Below are 19,757 nucleotides of genomic sequence, written 5' to 3'. Positions count from 1 at the left end.
TGGTCATATCCAAGGTAGTCATGTCCTCATCAGGTTGACTTGCCCGATGATCGGCAAGCCATAGAAAATAAATGGATTTTCAAGAGGAAGACGGACGATGATAGTAGTGTTATTATCTACAAAGCTAGAATTGTCACAAAAGGTTTTCGACAAGTTCAAGGTGTTGACTACGATGAGATTTTCTCACTCGTATCTATTCTTAAGTCTGTCCGAATCATGTTAGCAATTGCCGCATTTTATGAAATCTGGCAAATGGATAAACAAAACTGCATTCCTTAATGGATTTACTAAAGAAGAGTTGTATACGATGCAACTAGAAGGTTTTGTCGATCCAAAGGGAGCTAACAAAGTGTGCAAGCTCCAGCGATCCATTTATGGACTGGTGCAAGCCTCTCGGAGTTGGAATAAACATTTTGATAGTGTGATCAAAGCATTTGGTTTTATACAGACTTTTGGAGAAGCCTGTATTTACAAGAAAGTGAGTGGGAGCACTACATCATTTCTGATAAGTATATGTGTTTGACATATTGTTGATCGGAAATAATGTAGAACTATTCTGTAAAGCATAAAAGGAGTGTTTGAAAGGAGTTTTTCAAAGAAAGACTTCGGTGAAGCTGCTTACATATTGAGCTTCAAGATCTATAGAGATAGGTCAAGACGCTTGATAAGTTTTTTCAATCAGTACATACCTTGACAAGATTTTGAAGTAGTTCAAAATAGAACAGTCAAAGAAAAGGTTTCTTGCCTGTGTTACAAGGTGTGAAGTTGAGTAAGACTCAAAGCCCGACCACGGCAGAAGATAGAAAGAGAATGAAAGTCATTCCCTATGCCTTGGCCATAGGTTCTATAAAGTATGTCATGCTGTATACCAGATCTATTGTGTATCCTGCACTGATTTGTCAAGGGAGTACAATAGTGATCTAGGAGTAGATCACTAGACAGCGGTCAAAATTATCCTTAGTGGAATAAGGAAATATTTCTCAATTATGGAGGTGACAAAAGGTTCATCGTAAAATGTTACGTCGATGCAAGTTTTGACACAGATCTGGATGACTCTAAGTCTCAATCTAGATACATATGGAAAGTGGGAGCAATAAGCTAGAGTAGCTCCATGCAGAGCATTGTTGACATCGAAATTCGCAAAATACTTACGGATCTGAATGTGGCAGACCCGTTGACTAAAATTATCTCACAAGCAAAACATGATCACACCTTAGTACTCTTTGGGTGTTAATCACATAGCGATATGAACTAGATTACCGAATCTAGTAAACCCTTTGGGTGTTGGTCACATGACGATGTGAACTATGGGTGTTAATCACATGATGATGTGAACTATCAATGTTAATCACATGGTGATGTGATCTAGATTATTGACTCTAGTGCAAGTGGGAGACTCAAGGAAATATGCCCTAGAGGCAATAATAAAGTTATTATTTATTTCCTTATTTCATGATGAATGTTTATTATTCATGCTAGAATTGTATTAACCGGAAACATAATACATGTGTGAATACATAGACAACCAGAGTGTCACTAGTATGCCTCTACTTGACTAGCTCGTTAATCAAAGATGGTTATGTTTCCTAACCATGAACAAAGTGTTGTTATTTGATTAACGAGGTCACATCATTAGTTGAATGATCTGATTGACATGACCCATTCCATTAGCTTAGCACCCGATCGTTTTGTATGTTGCTATTGCTTTCTTCCTTTCTTATACATGTTCCTATGACTATGAGATTATGCAACTCCCGTTTGCCGGAGGAACACTTTGGGTGCTACCAAACGTCACAACGTAAATGGGTGATTATAAAGGAGCATTACAGGTGTCTCCAAAGGTAGATGTTGGGTTGGCGTATTTCGAGATTAGGATTTGTCACTCCGATTGTCGGAGAGGTATCTCTGGGCCCTCTCGGTAATGCACATCACTTAAGCCTTGCAAGCATTGCAACTAAATGAGTTAGTTGCGGGATGATGTATTACAGAACGAGTAAAGAGACTTGCCGGTAACGAGATTGAACTAGGTATTGGAATACCGACGATCGAATCTCGGGCAAGTAACATACCGATGACAAAGAGAACAACGTATGTTGTTATGCGGTCTGACCGATAAAGATCTTCGTAGAATATGTAGGAGCCAATATAGGCATCCAGGTCCCGCTATTGGTTATTGACCGGAGACGTGTCTCGGTCATGTCTACATTGTTCTCGAACCCATAGGGTCTGCACGCTTAAGGTTACGATGACAGTTATATTAAGAGTTTATGCATTTTGATGTACCGAAGGTTGTTCGGAGTCCCGGATGTGATCACGGACATGACGAGGAGTCTCGAAATGGTCGAGACATAAAGATTGATATATTGGAAGCCTATGTTTGGATATCGGAAGTGTTCCGGGTGAAATCGGGATTTTACCGGAGTACCGGGAAGGTTACCGGAAACCCCCGGGAGCTAAATGGGCCATGATGGGCCTTAGTGGAAAAGAGAAGATGCAGCCCTACATGGGCTGCACGCCTCCCCCTTCCCCTAGTCCTATTAGGACTAGGAAAGGTGGCCGGCCCCCTCCCTCTCTTTCCCCCCTCCGTGAATCCTATTCCAACTAGGATTGGGGGGGAATCCTACTCCCAGAGGGAGTAGGACTCTCCTGGCGCGCCAAGCTTGGCCGGCCAACCTCCCCCCCTCTAGTCCTTTATATACTGAGGTAGAGGCACCCCAAAAACACACAAGTTGATCCACGTGATCTATTCCTTAGCCGTGTGCGGTGCCCCCTGCCACCATAGTCCTTGATAATACTGTAGCGGAGTTTAGGCGAAGCCCTGCTGCTGTAGTGCATCAAGATCATCACCACGCCATCATGCTGACGGAACTCTTCCACAACGCTTTGCTGGATCGGAGTCCGGGGATCGTCATCGAGCTGAACGTGTGCTCGAACTCGGAGGTGCCGTAGTTTCGGTGCTTGATCGGTTGGATCATGAAGACGTACGACTACTTCCTCTACGTTGCGTCAACGCTTCCGCAGTCGGTCTGCGTGGGTACGTAGACAACACTCTCCCCTCTCGTTGCTGTGCATCACATGATCTTGCGTGTGCGTAGGAATTTTTTTGAAATTACTACGAAACCCAACAATCACAATATCTCTTATTTAATTAATGCATCTATATACTTGGTAAAGGGTGGAAGGCTCGGCCTTGTGTCTGGTGTTTTGTTCCACTCTGGCCGCCCTAGTTTCCGCCATACCGGTGTTATGTTCCTTGATTTTGTGTTCCTTACACGGTTGGGTGTTATGGGAACCCCTTGACAGTTCGCTTTGAATAAAACTCCTCCAGCAAGGCCCAACCTTGGTTTTACCATTTGCCACCTAAGCCTTTTTCCCTTGGGTTCTGCAGACTCAAAGGTCATCTTTATTTTGAACCCCCGGGCCAGTGCTCCTCCTAGTGTTGGTCCAAACTAGGCGATGCCCGGCGCCCCCTGGGCAACCAGGGTCTATGCCAACCCGACGTCTTGCCCATCCGGTGTGCCCTGAGAACGAGATACGTGTGACTCCTATCGGGATTTGTCGGCACATCGGGCGGCTTTGCTGGTCTTGTTTTACCATTGTCGAAATGTCTTGTAACCGGGATTCCAAGTCTTATCGGGTCTTCCTGGGAGAAGGAATATCCTTCGTTGACCGTGAGAGCTTGTGATGGGCTAAGTTGGGACAACCCTACATGGTTTTGAACTTTCGAAAGCCGTGCCTGCGGTTATGGGCAGATGGGAATTTGTTAATATCCGGTTGTAGAGAACTTGAAACTTAACTTAATTAAAATGCATCAACCGAGTGCGTAGTCGTGATGGTCTGTTTCCGGCGGAATCCGAGAAGTGAACATGGTTCTTGGGTTATGCTTGTGCGTAAGTAGTTTTTGGATCACTTCTTGATCACTTCTAGTTCACGACTGTTGCGTTGCTTCTCTTCTCGCTCTTATTTGCGTAAGTTCGCCACCATATATGCTTAGTTCTTGCTGCAGCTCCACCTCACTACCTTGTCCTACCCATAAGCTTAAATAGTCTTGATCTCGCGGGTGTGAGATTGCCGAGTCCTCGTGGCTCACAGATACTTCCAAACAATTGCAGGTGCCAATGATACCAGTGCAGGTGACGCAACTGAGCTCAAGTGGGAGCTCGATGAAGATCGTGTTCATTGTGTTTCCTGTTGATCAGTAGTGGAGCCCAGTTGGGACGATGGGGGATCTAGCATTTGGGGTTGTCTTCTTTTACTTTGGTTCCGTAGTCGGACCTTGTTTGTATTCTGGATGATGTATGTATAACTTGTATTTATGTGAAGTGGCGATTGTAAGCCAACTCTTTATCCCATTCTTATTCAGTACTTGGGATTGTGTGAAGATTACCCCTCTTGCGACAAACCTACCATGCGGCTATGCCTCTAAGTCGTGCCCCGACACGTGGGAGATATAGCCGAATTGTGAGTGTTACAAGTTGGTACCAGAGCCTTGCCCGACTTAGGAGCCCCCTACTTGATCGAATCACTAATGTTGTTGAGTCTAGAAGAAAATGTTTTGAGTCTTATAGGATTATATATATCGGAGAGTAGGATTCTTTTTACTCCTTAGTCCCTTCGTCGCTCTAGTGAGGCCTCCTGACATAGAGTTTTGACTCTTCTCTCCTCAAATTACTAAAAAAATTTAGGATCACGCGGGTGATGTAGGGTAGAGACCCTAATCGCCCGATCTTTCACGAAAGGAGCGGATCCCGGGGAAATCACGAAGAACATGGGGAAGAACGGAGAGAAAACACAATAAGAAACAGGAAAGGAATCACTAAACCGACATGAATAAGTCACACACGGGCTAGATCCTCAAGTACATAGGGAGAGATACACGAATCCACGGACAACTAAGGACGATACACGGTAACCGGTCTTCTCCGTGAGGAGGTCTTGATGTTCTTCCCTAAAGAGGGGTCTTGAATCCGCTTGGGGGATCTTCTCCGGTGGAGGCTCGAATCTCCGAGGAGAAGGTAACCAAGTGGATGAGCAAAGCTCTCTCACAAATATGAGCTAAACATTTGATAACCCTAAAAATGGGGAGTAGAATGTCTATTTATAGCCCTAGGAGCGAATAGGTAAGTGGGGGAACGAAATGGGTACACGGGCCTCGGCCCAAGTCACGCACACAGGCGGCAGCCGGATGATCCGGGCGTTGGTCCGGATGATCCGGGCTTCGGGGGTCCGTATGATGATCGGCGTCCCGATCGTCCGGCTGTGTTGCAGCAGTTGCAGGAGGGTTGGATGTCCGGGACCTGGTCCGGACGTCTGGGTGTGGCCGGATGATCCGGGTCTGGGTCCGGATGGCCCATCTTCTCGATGCCTTCTCGGGTGTCTCTGGCCACATTATCCGGATCGTCCGGGCCGGAGTCCGGATCATCCAGGTGAGGCCGGATTGTCCGGACGGTGGTCTGGATCGTCTGGGCTTCTACTGACTTTACCCTTTTTCTTCTCTGTCTTCACGTCCATCTTCCTCTTCGGATTCTCATCGCTCCTTGGCGTCTCCATGGCTAACTCCTTGATACCTGAGTATGCACAATGTCTCCGTTTGAGGTAGTAGCCATGTCTCAAGATCATCGAAGTGGAATTGTGAGAGGAGAGATGTCACCTCGGTTTCGAGAGCTCTTGCACGTGATCGAGTCATGGGTCCACTAGGCACTTGATGAGACGATGGTAGGTCCATGGGGATGACCTTGGGATGCTCTGCATCATCTCCCCTCTCTTGGGAAAGATCCGACCTCAGATCGAAATCCTCATCACCATGGTATGTGGAGAGATCTTTGACGTTGAAGATGCCGCTCACAGAGTACTTGTCACGTTTGATGTCGATCTTTTTTGCATTGTTGTTGTAGCGTGCAAGCACCTTGAATGGTCCATCGGCTCATGGTAGAAGCTTGGACCTGCGTTCGTTGGGGAAGCGTTCCTTGCGAAGGTGTAGCCAGACAAGATCTCCAATGTTGAATAACATGTGATTCTTGTTGACGTTGAGCTTGGTCGCGAGTCGTTGTACTTGGAGCTCAATGGTGTGCCTTGTATCTTCATGCATCTTCTTGAGGTTGTTGACTCGGTCACCCGCATCCATGTTTGTGCGCTCGTGGAGTGGTAGAGGTAAAATGTCCAATGGGGACAACGGGTTGAAACCGTAGACAACCTCGAAGGGGGACTTGCCGGTAGTCAAATGTCTTGCGCGGTTGTAGGCGTACTCGGCGATGGGTAAGCACTCCTCCCACTCCTTGATGTTCTTCTTGATTAGCATGCAAAGAGGGGTGGAGAGCGTGCAGTCTTTCACCTCTGTTTGGCCGTCGGTTTGTGGATGATAGGCCGTGGAGAATAGAAGCTTGATTCCGAGCTTGGCGCATAAGGTCTTCCAAAAGTAACTCAAGAACTTGACGTCGCGGTCCGAGACGGTAGTCTTTGGCACACCATGTAGACGCAATATTTCCCTACAAAAGAGATTAGCAACATGTGAAGCATCGTCTATCTTGTTACAAGGAATAAAATGTGCCATTTTTGAGAAACGGTCCACAACGACAAATATGGAATCTTTCCCATTGCGAGTCCTAAGCAAACCAAGTACAAAGTCCATGCTAATGTCTTCCCATGGTTGGTATGGAATTGGTAGAGGCATATAGAGGCCATGAGATTGAGCTTTGGACTTAGCTTTGCGGCATGTCGAACATCGGTTGGTGAAACGATTGACGTCCCGAAACATCTTGGGCCAAAATTAGCTCTTCGAGAGCATGGCGAACTTCTTGTCACATCCGAAATGTCCCATTAAGCCTCCTCCATGCGATTCCTGCAAAAGCAACAAATGAAGGGACAACTCAGGGATGCAAAGTTTGTTAGCTCTCATAAGATAGCCATCTTTGATGCAATAGCGTTCCCAAGATGTATTCGACAAACACTTGGCATAAGGAGTAGCAAAAGTTGCATCATGCTCATACATGTCTTTGATATGCTCGAAGCCAATGACATCTAACTCAAGTTGCGTGACAAGCATGCATATGCGGGAAAGAGCATCCTCTATGATGTTTTCTTTACCCTTGATATACTTGATGACATAGGGAAAAGACTCAATAAATTCACTCCATTTAGCATGACGCTTGTTCAATTTGGTTTGACCATTAAGATACTTGAGGGTCTCATGATCGGTATGGATGATAAACTCATGGGGACGAAGGTAATGTTCCCATTCATGAAAACGCGGACTAAAGCATATAGCTCTTTGTCATAGATGGGGTAATTGAGTTGCGCTCCAAAAAGTTTCTCACTAAAGTAAGCTATGGGGCGCTTCTCTTGCGTTAGCACACCTCCTATGCCATTACCACTAGCATCGCAATGAATTTCAAAAGGTTTGTCAAAGTTAGGTAAGGCAAGCCTGGGAGCATGAGTAAGCAAGTTCTTAAGCTCATTGAAAGCGGTATCTTGGGAAGGTCCCCAAACAAAAGGCGTATTCTTCTTGCTCAAAGCATGCAAAGGCGAAGCAATGGTGCTAAAATCCTTCACAAAGCGACGATAGAAACCAGCAAGACCAAGGAAACTACGCACTTGATGCAAGTTGGTTGGTTGCGGCCAAGTCTTAATAACATTGATCTTGGACTCATCTACATGAACACCCTTAGAAGAAACAACAAAACCCAAGAAAACGAGCTTATCAACACCAAAAAGGCATTTCTCCATATTAGCATAGAGGCGCTCTTTTCTAAGAGTTTGCAAAACGGTGCGGACATGGGTGACATGCTCTTTGATAGATTTGCTAATCACAAGAATGTCATCGAAGTAAACCACAAAAAATATACCAATGTAAGGGTGAAAGACATGATTCATAAGGCGCATAAAAGTGCCCGGTGCTTCCGAGAGACCCATAGGCATGACTAACCACTCATACAAACCAAACTTGGGTTTGAATGTGGTTTTCCATTCATCACCTTCTTGTATGTGGATTTGATAGTAACCACTTTTAAGATCAATTTTGGAAAATATAGTGGCACCACTAAGTTCATCTAGCATATCATCTAGGCGTGGAATGGGATATCTATAGCGAACGGTGATAGCATTGATAGGTCTACAATCGAAGCACATGCGAAAGCTACCGTCACGTTTTGGCACAAGAATGACCGGTATGGCACAAGGGCTCAAACTTTCACGCACATGTCCATGGTCTATGAGATGCTTTACTTGCCTTTTAATTTCTTTGGTTTCTTCGGGGTTGACGCGGTAGGGAGCTTTGTTCGGAAGCGGTGCTCCGGGGATGAGGTCGATGCGGTGCTCAATGCCTCGTAGTGGAGGTAGTCCCGGAGGTAGCTCATCAGGGAAAACATCTTGGAATTCCTGCAATAAAGAAGATAACACCAAGGGTAGATTGTGAGAGGTGTTAGTTTGTGGTTCCTTGTCCTTGCACAATAGGACATAGTGTAGGACACTCGATGGGTTCTCACACACTTCCCTCATCTCACGTTTGGTGGCAAATAGAACTAAGTTTTTCTTGTCGCTCATCATGGAGGCATCAATTTGGGCTTGTGGCGCTCACTCTCTTTTTGGTGGATCACTCTCTCGCTATTCTCTCCATGATGGGTGGCTTGCTTGTCGGTGATCACTTGGCTTGGAGACATAGGTCGTAGCACAAACTCCTTTCCTTGCATCTTGAAGCTATAGTGGTTTGTACGCCCATTGTGGATGACTCCTCTATCGAATTGCCATGGTCGTCCAAGGAGAAGATGACAAACGGTCATTGGGATGACGTCGCACTCCAAGGTGTCTTCATAGGTGCCGATTTTGAAGGAGACTTTTACTCGATGCTCGACTTGGATGGAGATGGAGTCACTAAGCCATTGCACTTTGTATGGATGCGGATGCTTCGTCTTGGGCAATTGTAGCCTCGAGCAAAGTTCTTCACTTGCGAGATTATTACAACTTCCTCCATCAATAATGACCTTGACGGATCGTCCATTGGTTCCGGCCTTGGTGTGGAATATGGTGCATCTTTGGTCTTCTTCTTGGTGATGTTGGAGGGTCAAGACTTTGGAGACAACAAGTGCGGGACTTGCGTCTTCATCGCAAAAGACTTGTTCTTCTTCATTGTTCACTTGGCGGTGCAAGGCGACTTGCTCAAGGGCTTCCATTTCTCCTTCACTCATGGAATCATAAGTGCCATCGTCGTTGAAGATCATGGTGCGCTTGTTGGTGCACTCATAGGACTTGTGGCCTCGGCCGCCGCAAGTGAAACACTTGAAGGAACTCGTCTTGACGGTCTCATCGGTTGGGGTTAAGGATGATGAAGCTTTCGGCTTGAAGTTGCTCGTACTAGGATGGCTTGTAGTTGACGAAGCTTTCTTGGAAGTCGACTTGTCGAAGTTGATTGAAGAAGGCTTTGTAGTCAGTGATGGAGTCGTTGAAGCTTCGTTATTGGTGAAGCCGTAGGACTTGGATGAGAACTTGGCATACTTGAAATCATCTTGCACTTGGCGTTCCGCTTTGGTAGCTTGGTGCACTAGCTCAATGAGATTTGAGTATGGTTGGAAGTCGGCAATCTTCTTGATGGGATGATTGAGTCCATTCGAGAAGCGTGTCATTGTTTGCTCATCATCTTCCATGACATTGGCTCTTATCATTGCAATCGCCATCTCCTTATAGTATTCTTCAACGCTCTTGGTTCCTTGCTTGAGTTGTTGGAGTTTCTTGAAGAGGTCGCGGTTGTAGTAGGTAGGTATGAAGCGTGCTCTCATGACATCCTTCATTTGTGCCCAAGTAGTGATGGGTGGTTCACCTCTTGCCTCTCGGCGCTCAATGACTTGTTCCCACCAAATAAGGACATAGTCTTGGAACTCAAGGGATGCCATCACGATCTTCTTCTCTTCTTCATAATTGTGCAAACGGAAGATCTTGTCAACTTTCAATGCCCATGAAAGGTACTCTTCGGGATCGTTACTTCCGTTGAACTTGGGCATGGTGAACTTGAGCATGCCGTAGCGTTGCTCTTCATTGTGTTGGGGGCGTGGATGATGACGCCCATGATGTAGATGATTGTTCAACTCGTGGCGCTCTTGGCGCGGAGGGTTGTCAACCTCGTGTTGCTCTAGTCGTGGAGGATTTCCATTGTCCTCATGCTCTCGATGAACTTGATGGTCTTGGCGAGCTTGTGGAGGAGCTTGTTGAGCTCGAGGAGGAACTTGACGATGCACACGAGCTTGAAATCTTTGTTCTTGAATTTCTTCGCGAAGTGCTTCCTCTTGTTCACGGGCTTGTCGGCTTCGGTCGGCAACGGCTCGACTCGAATCGTGTAGAGCTTGTTGTGTCTCAAGTGCTTGAGCGTCACGGAGTTGTTGTTCTTGACGTTGAGCCTCGACATCTTGTGCATTTTGGTGTAGACGCGCATGTTCTTCCTCTTCATGTTGGCGTTGTCGTTGCCGTTCTCGTGCTAGCACAAAGGCTTCTTGGGTTTGACGTCGTCGATGCTCTTGCGAGTTGGTGTCACGTAGAGGATTGAGGTTTTCTTGATGCTCGCTGCGCGCGGCACGTCGAAGAGTGTTCGAAGACAGTGTACTTGAGCCGGAGAGGGTAAAGTCGGAGTGGCGACTTGAACGGCTCCTTCTTGAAGTGGAAGAAGAGCAGTTGGGCAACAAAGCGCGAATCTCGTCCATCCTTGCGTCATTCTCTTGCTTGTGATCATCGAGCTTGTGGTCAAAGTAGTCCCTTGTACGTTGCTCTGAGAGTCACAAGTCGGTGGCGAGGTTGTCAATGCGGTCACTCATTGCTTGTTGTTGTTGATGCAAAGCACATTGTGCACCAAAGAGGTGGCTTTTGGTGACGAAGGAGTTCATGTCGTCGTCTTGCTCTGAAAAGAGTGGGTTGGTAGAAGTACTAGGCCTATCCATCATTCCAAGACAAATTTGAGTGGTACAAAGAGAAGAACGAATACCAAATGTACCTTGACCGAAGTTGAAAGTGGATCGATGATCACTCCAATGTAGGACAAGGAAATAGCCCAATTGGTACGAATTCTCGTCGGTTTCTCACACCTACACAAGTAAAAGCTTATGGTGGAGCTTGGTTAGGATGGTGGCACAATTTTTGATGTGAATGTAAGCAAGATTCAATAATGTTGGAGAAGATCCACGACTTGTAAATGCAACAAGTAGACCAATAGCAAGATGTGGTACCCGGAAACACAACACACGGGAAGATAAATGGGGTCGTGCAACCAAGGGTGAGCCAAAATGTGGAATCCACGAAAATGCTCTTGTTGCACAACACTAGAGAGACGCTAGCACGATTGCACAATAGGCGGATAGGAACTTGTGCACAACCTACTAAGCAAAAATGCAACGACTTCTATCCCAAGTATGATGTTCCGGAGATATGATCCAAGATGATCGAGTATGACAATCTTAATGTTGTATGATGCTATGGTTCTTGCTTATAAGCTCTTTGCTTATCTTCTCTTTTTGCTTGAAAGCTTGCTTGGCTCTTTGATGTTTGAGCTCTTTTCTCATGCGATGCTTCACGGACCAAGATAGCAATTGTGTATGCGATGACAACTTTGTGACACAAGAGATGATTCCAAGATATGCAACACGATGATAGTATGTATGATATGGGATCTATGATCACTAATGTGCACAAGTCACATTGCCGGCAATACTCAAATGCTAGTCTCGATGGGTAAGGTACGCAAAAGTAAGGCTATGGGGTTATCAATCCAAATGGAAAAGAGTATGATGATATCACACTACCAAGATGATACCACAAGGGTGTAGTCGTTCGTAGAAGTCCTTGGCGAAAGTGAGCGGTGGTGATGTTGATGTCGAACCGTCCATAGGTAGCCGAAACACGAAAGGAAACGGTGATCCACAACTCAAACTCTCAAAACCGAGTGCGACAAAAAGCGTCGGAGTAGGTAGCGGGTAAATGGTGGTGTGGGTTGGGGTATTGGAAAGGTTTGCAGAGGGGTTTGCGGAAGTTAGGTGGTGGTGGTCGACGTGGGTATGCGGAGGCGTAGGCGGTGGTGGCAAAAACTGCAGGAAAATGCTGTCGGATTTCGGGTTCCGGCAGACCCTTGAGGTTCGAACACTAGGGTGCGCGCGGATATTTCGCCTCCTACCTACCTGCACTCCTTCGCCTTACTAGGATCTAAACTAAGGAAAGAACAACACAAGAGACATAGGGTTTATACTGGTTCGGGCCACCGTTGTGGTGTAATACCCTACTCCAGTGTGTGGTGTGGTGGATTGCCTCTTGGGCTGATGATGATGAACCATACAAGGAAGAACAGCCTCGCGAGGGTCTGCTCTTGGCTGGGGCGATGAACTGTTGGGAGGAGCTCAGTCACCCCTCTCTCTCTCTCTCTACCTGATCTTCTCTATCTTTCCAACTCTCTAGCCAGCTCTTTTTTCCCCAGCCTCTCGCCTCTAGCCTCCTTTGGCTCTGTGGGTGGCTGGTCCTATTTGTAGAGGCCCAGGTCCTCTTCCCAAATATCGAGCGGGAAGGGAGCCAACAATCGCGGGCTAATTTGAAGGGGGACAGCTAGTATCAACTATCCTAACAAAAGTAGTCTTCGCCTGCGCAAAGCTCTGGTGACGACGCCGTCTTGGGCTCCACGGTGACCTCCATCTCGTAGTCCTCCTGGTCTTGGTCTCGTTGCACCGAAATGGCAACCTTTGCCTGATGCCTCGGTACTCCGCGGCTGCGCTTGCCCCCTTTGCACCAAAGAGGAAGGGAGGATGCTGCGCGGGCTGGCACCCGCCTGGCGCCCCCGGTCGTCATGGCTTGCGTCACGAGCACCTCGTGAGGTACCCTGCCTTGATCTCTCCTTCTCCTCGTGAGCCAGCCTGACGAGGCCGCGCCTGAGGAAGCTCCGCGTCGTCTGCCCCGCGAGGCTTGGCCCCTCGCGAGGGTCTTGGATTTGTGTTGGTGAAGATGGGCCGCGCTGGGCCCCCCTTTGAGCCACGCCGCAGGCCGCAGGCAGGCAAGTCTGGGGACCCCCGTTCCCAGAACACCGACAGTAGCCTCCGGGCCCAAGGCGCGCCCGAACTTGGCCGTGCAGGGAGGCAGAAGGGCAAGAGCGAAGCGCCGCGGGCCCTAACAGCCTGCGGCCTTGGGCGCCGCGTGGCGGTTGATTGGGCGTGGGCGTCTCCACTTCCCCATGGCGCCTCGGCAACTGCACGGATTGGACAAGTCCCTGCATGCAAAGCGGGTCATAATTACCTGTGATCATGGGGGCCGTTGGTTGGCCATCGCCAGTTATAAGTATGGACCGGGGCGCGCCCTTCCAGTTCATCCCTCCTTGCTTCTCCTTTTCTTCATGGCCTCGTCAAGTAGGTTCGCGGCCGCGGAGAAGGGGAAGGCTCACCAGGTTGAGCTTGCCTCTACCCCACCCAAGCGCGGCCGAGGGCTCCCTCGTAGATATCCTGTGGCCACCATGGTGGCTCCCCGCGTGCGTGGAGGCGATCTTCAGCATAGCGACGGGCGATTGCTGTGGCCGGGGGGCGCGCTCCGGCTGCGCGTCCCCCTAGGCCGTGCTTTCGCGCTGCTGATGTGCTGCCGGAGTTCGTCGTGTGGTCGGCGGGGCCGACCAGCACCCGGCTTCCACTTCCTCGCTTCCTCCTTGGCGAGCTCCCGGCCGGCGGCCCGGGCGGCCTCTGGCTCCAAGCCGACGGCTGCTGCAGCTGGGCCTCATGGGTCTCACTAGAGGTCTCCGCGGCCGGGAGCCTGTTCCTGGCCCGCGGTTGGCAGACGTTTGCCCGCGCGCGTGGCCTGAGCCGTCGGTGCACCCTACACTTCAAGTTCGACGGCGATGCCACCCTCTACGTGAGGGTATTTGGGGAAGATTGTTGCCGCGCAGGGTGTTCCTCCGAGGGTGACGACCGAGGCTGGGAACCCAGCTCCGGCAATGATGGAGAGGGAAGCGCTCGCGCTGCCGACGGCGCTCAGAGTTCCTCAAGCTTCTCCAGTTCTTCTTCGGGCGGCGACTCTTCTAGAGGTGGCCGCAGTCAGCCTCCACGCCGTCGTATCTGCTTGGGGGTGGCAACGTGTCCGTCCGCCGTCGCGCCCCGATGAAGCGTGAGAGGGAGTCCACCTGAGCTCCGGAGGTAGCTCGGGCCTTCCCTGCGGGCCGGTGTGAGGCGAACCACACCGGATTTGTTCTTTCTTTTCCTTTTTCCTGCGTAACAAAGACAATAGCGTGGAGCCCCGCGGGGGCGTGTTTGGGTTATTGCTGTTAATCATCGTACCTTCCGGCTACGTGCTTGAGCGTGGATAGTTCCCGGCCTCGGCCGTGGGGGGGGGCGACCGACCCAGGCCCTTTGTTTGTGTCACGGGGCCCGTGGGGCACGGACTGGAGGGGTGCTCCAGTAAGGGGCCTAGGCCGCAAATTCTTTGAATGACTAAGATAGGAACACTCGCGAGGGCGCTCAGCTGCCCTCCTCGCGAGGCCTTGCACAAGAGAAGTCGAGGCAGGAGAGTGAAAAGTCAAAGAACCACGAGCCAAAGACGGCAACAACTTCAATAAAACTTTGAATGAGGAGGAACAAGCCAACAGCGGAAAGCAAATGAAAAGCAGCGTCTGGCACCTAATCTAGTCTTCGACGTCTTCTCACCGGCGCGGAGCTAAGTGCTGCCACTGGGCGTGGGAGGGAGCCCCAGGGCCTGAGGCCGGCGCTCCTGAGACTCCGGGGCGTGTACAGCCCCAACTCATTATTACGTGAGAGTGTCACGGGCGGCGAGCTTCACAGGCGTTGGCCTTCTTCACAGGCTCTGGGCCTTTTCCAAAACGCGATAGGTTCACAGGCGTTCGCCTTCTTCACAGGCTCTGGGCCTTTTCCAAAACGCGATAGCTTCACAGGCATTCGCCTTCTTCACAGGCTCCGGGCCTTTTCCAAAATGCGACAGCTTCACAGGCATTCGTCATCTTCACAAGATCTGGGCCTTTTCCAAAACGCGATAGCTTCACAGGCATTCACCTTCTTCACAGGCTTTGGGCCTTTTCCAAAACGCGATAGCTTCATAGGCATTCGCCTTCTTCACAGGCTCCGGGCCTTTTCCAAAACGCGACAGCTTGACAGGCATTCGCCTTCTTCACAGGCTCTGGGCCTTTTCGAAAACGCGATAGCTTCACAGGCATTCGCCTTCTTCACGGGCTCTGGGCGTTTTTAGGGGTAGAACCTCCGGAGGTGCTGGATGTTCCATGCATTCTGGACTGGCACCCCCTCCTGAGTCTCCAAGCGCGCGGAGCCGGGCCTGGAAACATGAACAACTTTGAACGAGCCCTCCCACATGGGAGAGAGCTTGTGCAGCCCCTCCCTAGAGAGAACCCGCCTGAGCATGAGGTCTCCTACCTCGAGAGTTCTGGGGCGGATGTTGCGGCAGTGATATCGCCGCAGTTCTGGGGCTGGGCCCGCCAACCACTCCCATGGTGGCTCCTCAGGCGGTGGAGGCATCGAAGGCTCCAGCGACTCCGGTGAGCTCTTCGCGACTCCGGAGACGAGCGGCGACAGCTACGAGCCCCCGAGCCGGCGCCGCTCCTGGAGCAGGGCGGGCTCGTCAGGCCGCCGCCGACTCTGATCTGGATGGGGTTGGCATCGGTGCTTGACGGCCCACTGTTGATGATGGTGTCTTTTGTAGGGTCATGCGTAGTTTGTGTCCCTTTAGGATCTGTTCCCTGCGAGGAATTAAAAACGCGTCCCGTGGGGGTTTGTAAGCTCGAGGATCAGGGGCCGCTCTCTAGTGTGCCGCCGGGTCCGTGCATCGGCAGGCGCGAGGTTGCTCGGTGAGGTCCTTGTGTGTCTCTCCCCTCTCGCCTTTGCTCCCCTTTCTACTCTACGTCCTCGGGTCCTGGCCCTCGAGCGAGTCTCAGCCATCGCGGGTATGCCAGGTCGCAATGCCGTGGTCAAGGCCAGAGGGTGAGGGCTGGAGAGCCAGTAGGAGCCCTGAGTCGCGATGCTCAGGCACCCCCCCCATTTAACGTGCAAGCGGTTCGCGCGGACGAGAGCGAAGGAGACACCGCAAGGGCCTCGCCTGACGCAGCTCCTTCGGGATGATGAGGACATGACTACCTTGGATATGACCAAAAATATTGCATATATGCATATTTGTCAGGTGATTCCAATTGGGTTGGAAAGTGCACGTTCGTAGTCGGATCGTCAAAGTGGTCTTGATAGAGGTGGGGTGTCCCGATCTTTCGATGAGATGATAACTATCGATTTGGTGGAGACGACTTTGACGATCCGACTACAAACGTGCAACGACGTTGTGCCTTAGCAATCGCTAAACCAACTCCGAGAGGTTATTGACCACGCCGGAACACGATCAACCTGACCACGAAGGTCTATTCCTGCAAGCAATCGAAGAACAAACAAGAATATGATAAAAGCAATCTGAATATCGCGAATATGTATGAAGTATTGATAATGGTGGGGATCCGAAAAGTGGTCTTGGTCTGGTCGTTGGACACAAACGAAGCACACGAAGTTGCAATGGCTAACTTTTAACTAAACAAATCCCAAGGAAAAGCTACTAGATGGATCTACTTATATAGGAGCAAGGGGTGGCGGCCAAGGAGGTGGGAGGACGTCCCAAGGCAGCCTAAAACTAAATCTAGGTCGTACAAGGCCAATGGGCCCAAGTGGAGGTGATGTAACACCTTTGGACTTGTAGTTTGACTCGGATTCTGCTGCAGCATCAGATTGTTTCGTCCACAACTCATTGCTCCGGACGAATTTGAAGGTGATTCCAATTGGGTTGGAAAGTGCACGAAATCTAGTTTCCAACAAAAAAAAGAATCACCCAATTCGGAGTCCGTATGAAAAACTTGTGTGCATTTTGAGTCAGGTGTGTCTGTGCAGTCCGAATCTGAATCCAGAACGTGAGAGACTTGGACTCTATCTTCTCTTGGGCCAAAAGTGACGTGAGAGAACTTTTTGGACAGCAAATAAACATCTCTTTCTTCCTTATCTTCATATGTGGATTGTACAAATGTCCCATACACCTGCAATTAGACAAAACACAAAAGTGTGTGAAGTATTTTTGTTCTGGATAACATAAATAGATTATTGAATAGTTTGCACTAGAAATCACCTGACAAATATGCATATATGCAATATTTTTGGTCATATCCAAGGTAGTCATGTCCTCATCATCCTCCCCTTCTTGAAAATAAAGCCGTCCTCGGCGTTGCTTAATCTGAAATGTGGCTTTGTCATTACCTCTTATGATCAACTCAGATGATGTAGCCACTCTCGGGGGCGATGTGTCACATGGTGGAGGTGATGTAGTCCTGACAACAACGGATGTGGTTGTCATAGTATGCCTAGTAGTTGAAGGAACAATCATATCAACTCTTGGAATGTGCACCGTGCCCTTGTTCTCCTCGTGGCCAACACGTCGTTTTATTTCCTGTTCAGCTTTGCAAGCAAGATGAAACAAATGGTCCATAGGATAACACTCTTCATGAATTAGTATCTCTTGAATATCACGGTTTAATCCTCCCCAAAATCTATCCATAAAATCATCTTCACTTTCTTCTAAAGAGGAATGCAACAAGGTAGTTTGTAAATCATCATAATATTTTGTTACAGTTTCACTACCTTGTTTTAAGTGTTGCAACTTCTTAATCATGTCACGAGTATAATAAGCAGGGACGAAAGTATGTCGCATGGCAAGTTTCAAATCATCCCAAGTAGTAGGTATATAATCAGGGTGTAACCGACAATATTCACTCCACCAAACCAAAGCATAACCAGTGAAAGAACCAACCGCAACCTTAACCTTTTTATGTTCATCGAAATTATGGGAAGCAAATATATTTTTTATGTCGAACTCCCATTCAATATATAAAGCAGGTTTAAAACGGCCATTAAATGGTGGTATAGATACATTAACCTGATCATGTGCATTTGGATGTTTGTGCACCTCTCGTGACGGTTGTGGTATTTGCAAAGGTGGTGGCACGTCTCCCGCGATCGACAAAGCCCATGAATTGACTCTGGATCCTGTAATGATTAGTAGAACAAGAAACAAAACCCAAAAATAATGTTCCTATAACTACTAGGATGTGGTGGTAAAACGCTCACAGTAAAGCAAATATCAATGTCTTACAAGTTCTTACCATGCAGCAGGCGGTGATCGGCAACCAGCGGTGTCAAGTAACTCCGAATATTGAGTAAAGCGATTGCCAGGGGAGCGTACGTATACACGGTGTAGAAATATGTGGAGCTGGGTTGGTTATATATGGTAGCAAAAGATTAGCAATAATCAATTCAAAGATGCAATGTTGAATAAACGCTCAACGACGGTACTGTGCTGGTCCTAGGCTAGACCGGACTAGAGACGCGAGCCTAGAACACTAATGAGGTCACGGCGTAGCACAACTAGCATCAATGAAGGATACTAAGTAGCTCTTGACAGCAAGATATAAGTGAAGATCACAACGGCAGTGAAGATAATGATGAAAAACAACTGCCAAGCAGGATATACAACAACTCTCTCTCCAACTTTCCTCTTAAAAAGTTTGAGACAATTTTCTGATAAATTCTTTCAAAGAATGCTACTAACTCAAGCTTTCCAATGCAAAAAGAATCACTCAATTCCGAGTTGATATGAGGAGTCAAAGAATTCTAAAACTGGCCTAAAAAATTGGAACAAGCTGTGTTCACGAACTTCGGAGGGCAAAAAGACCTATTTAGAAGCCGATTTGAGGTGTCAAATATTGAACAAGCTTCTGTAACTATTTAGATGCGGCTCATCGCTATCTTCAATTTGAGTACTCACGGAGCCAAAACGGACTTCGTATGAGGAAGATACACCTGTTTTACTGAACAGTGCGCAAAACAGATTCCAATCCGAATTCAGGTACGAGATTGGTTCTAGATAGATCCAATTTTTTTTCTTCTCTCTTTTTTTTCTCACGCTTTTTTTTCTTTTTCTTCTCCCTCTTTTTCTTTTTTTTTCTTTCCTTTTTTCTCTCTTTTTTTTTCTTTATATTCTTTTTCTCCCTCTTTCCAAGACAAACTAGATAAGATGCAGATTCGATCAGGCGAAGATGTGAGTGATCTCAACTATGATTATGACAATAAACAGTGTGTAGCACGTGGTGGAAATTGGTGGATGGGATGGTGGACAGCGGATGGGATAATGATGCAGCGGCTGCGTGACTAATGTGAACAGAACTCGAAACTCTAAAGGAACTAGACACTAAGACCAGCAACTCGACACGGCGATGCAACCGATAATTCAATAATGCAAACAATGAAAAGAAAATTGCAAAGGCTCAGTCTGGCTAGGACAAAGGATGAATAGATCTAACTTTTGTTTTGTGGCTTTTTCTTGGACAATAGGTAAGAAAATAAATCTAATCTAGGAAAAACTGGAAATTCTCACCGAGCAACCTGAAAACTGATACCACTTGATAGAGGCGGGGTGTCTCGATCTTTCGATGAGATGATAACTATCGATTTGGTGGAGACGACTTTGACGATCCGACTACAAACGTGCAACGATGTTGTGCCTTAGCAATCGCTAAACCAACTCCGAGAGGTTATTGACCACGCCGGAACACGATCAACCTGACCACGAAGGTCTATTCTTGCAAGCAATCGAAGAACAAGCAAGAATATGATAAAAGCAATATGAATATCGTGAATATGTATGAAGTATTGATAATGGTGGGGATCCGAAAAGTGGTCTTGGTCTGGTCGTTGGACACAAACGAAGCACACGAAGTT

This window comes from Triticum aestivum, chromosome 6A (genome assembly GCF_018294505.1).
Source record: "Triticum aestivum cultivar Chinese Spring chromosome 6A, IWGSC CS RefSeq v2.1, whole genome shotgun sequence".
Lineage (NCBI taxonomy): Eukaryota > Viridiplantae > Streptophyta > Magnoliopsida > Poales > Poaceae > Triticum > Triticum aestivum.
Note: the sequence above shows the minus strand (reverse complement) of the source record.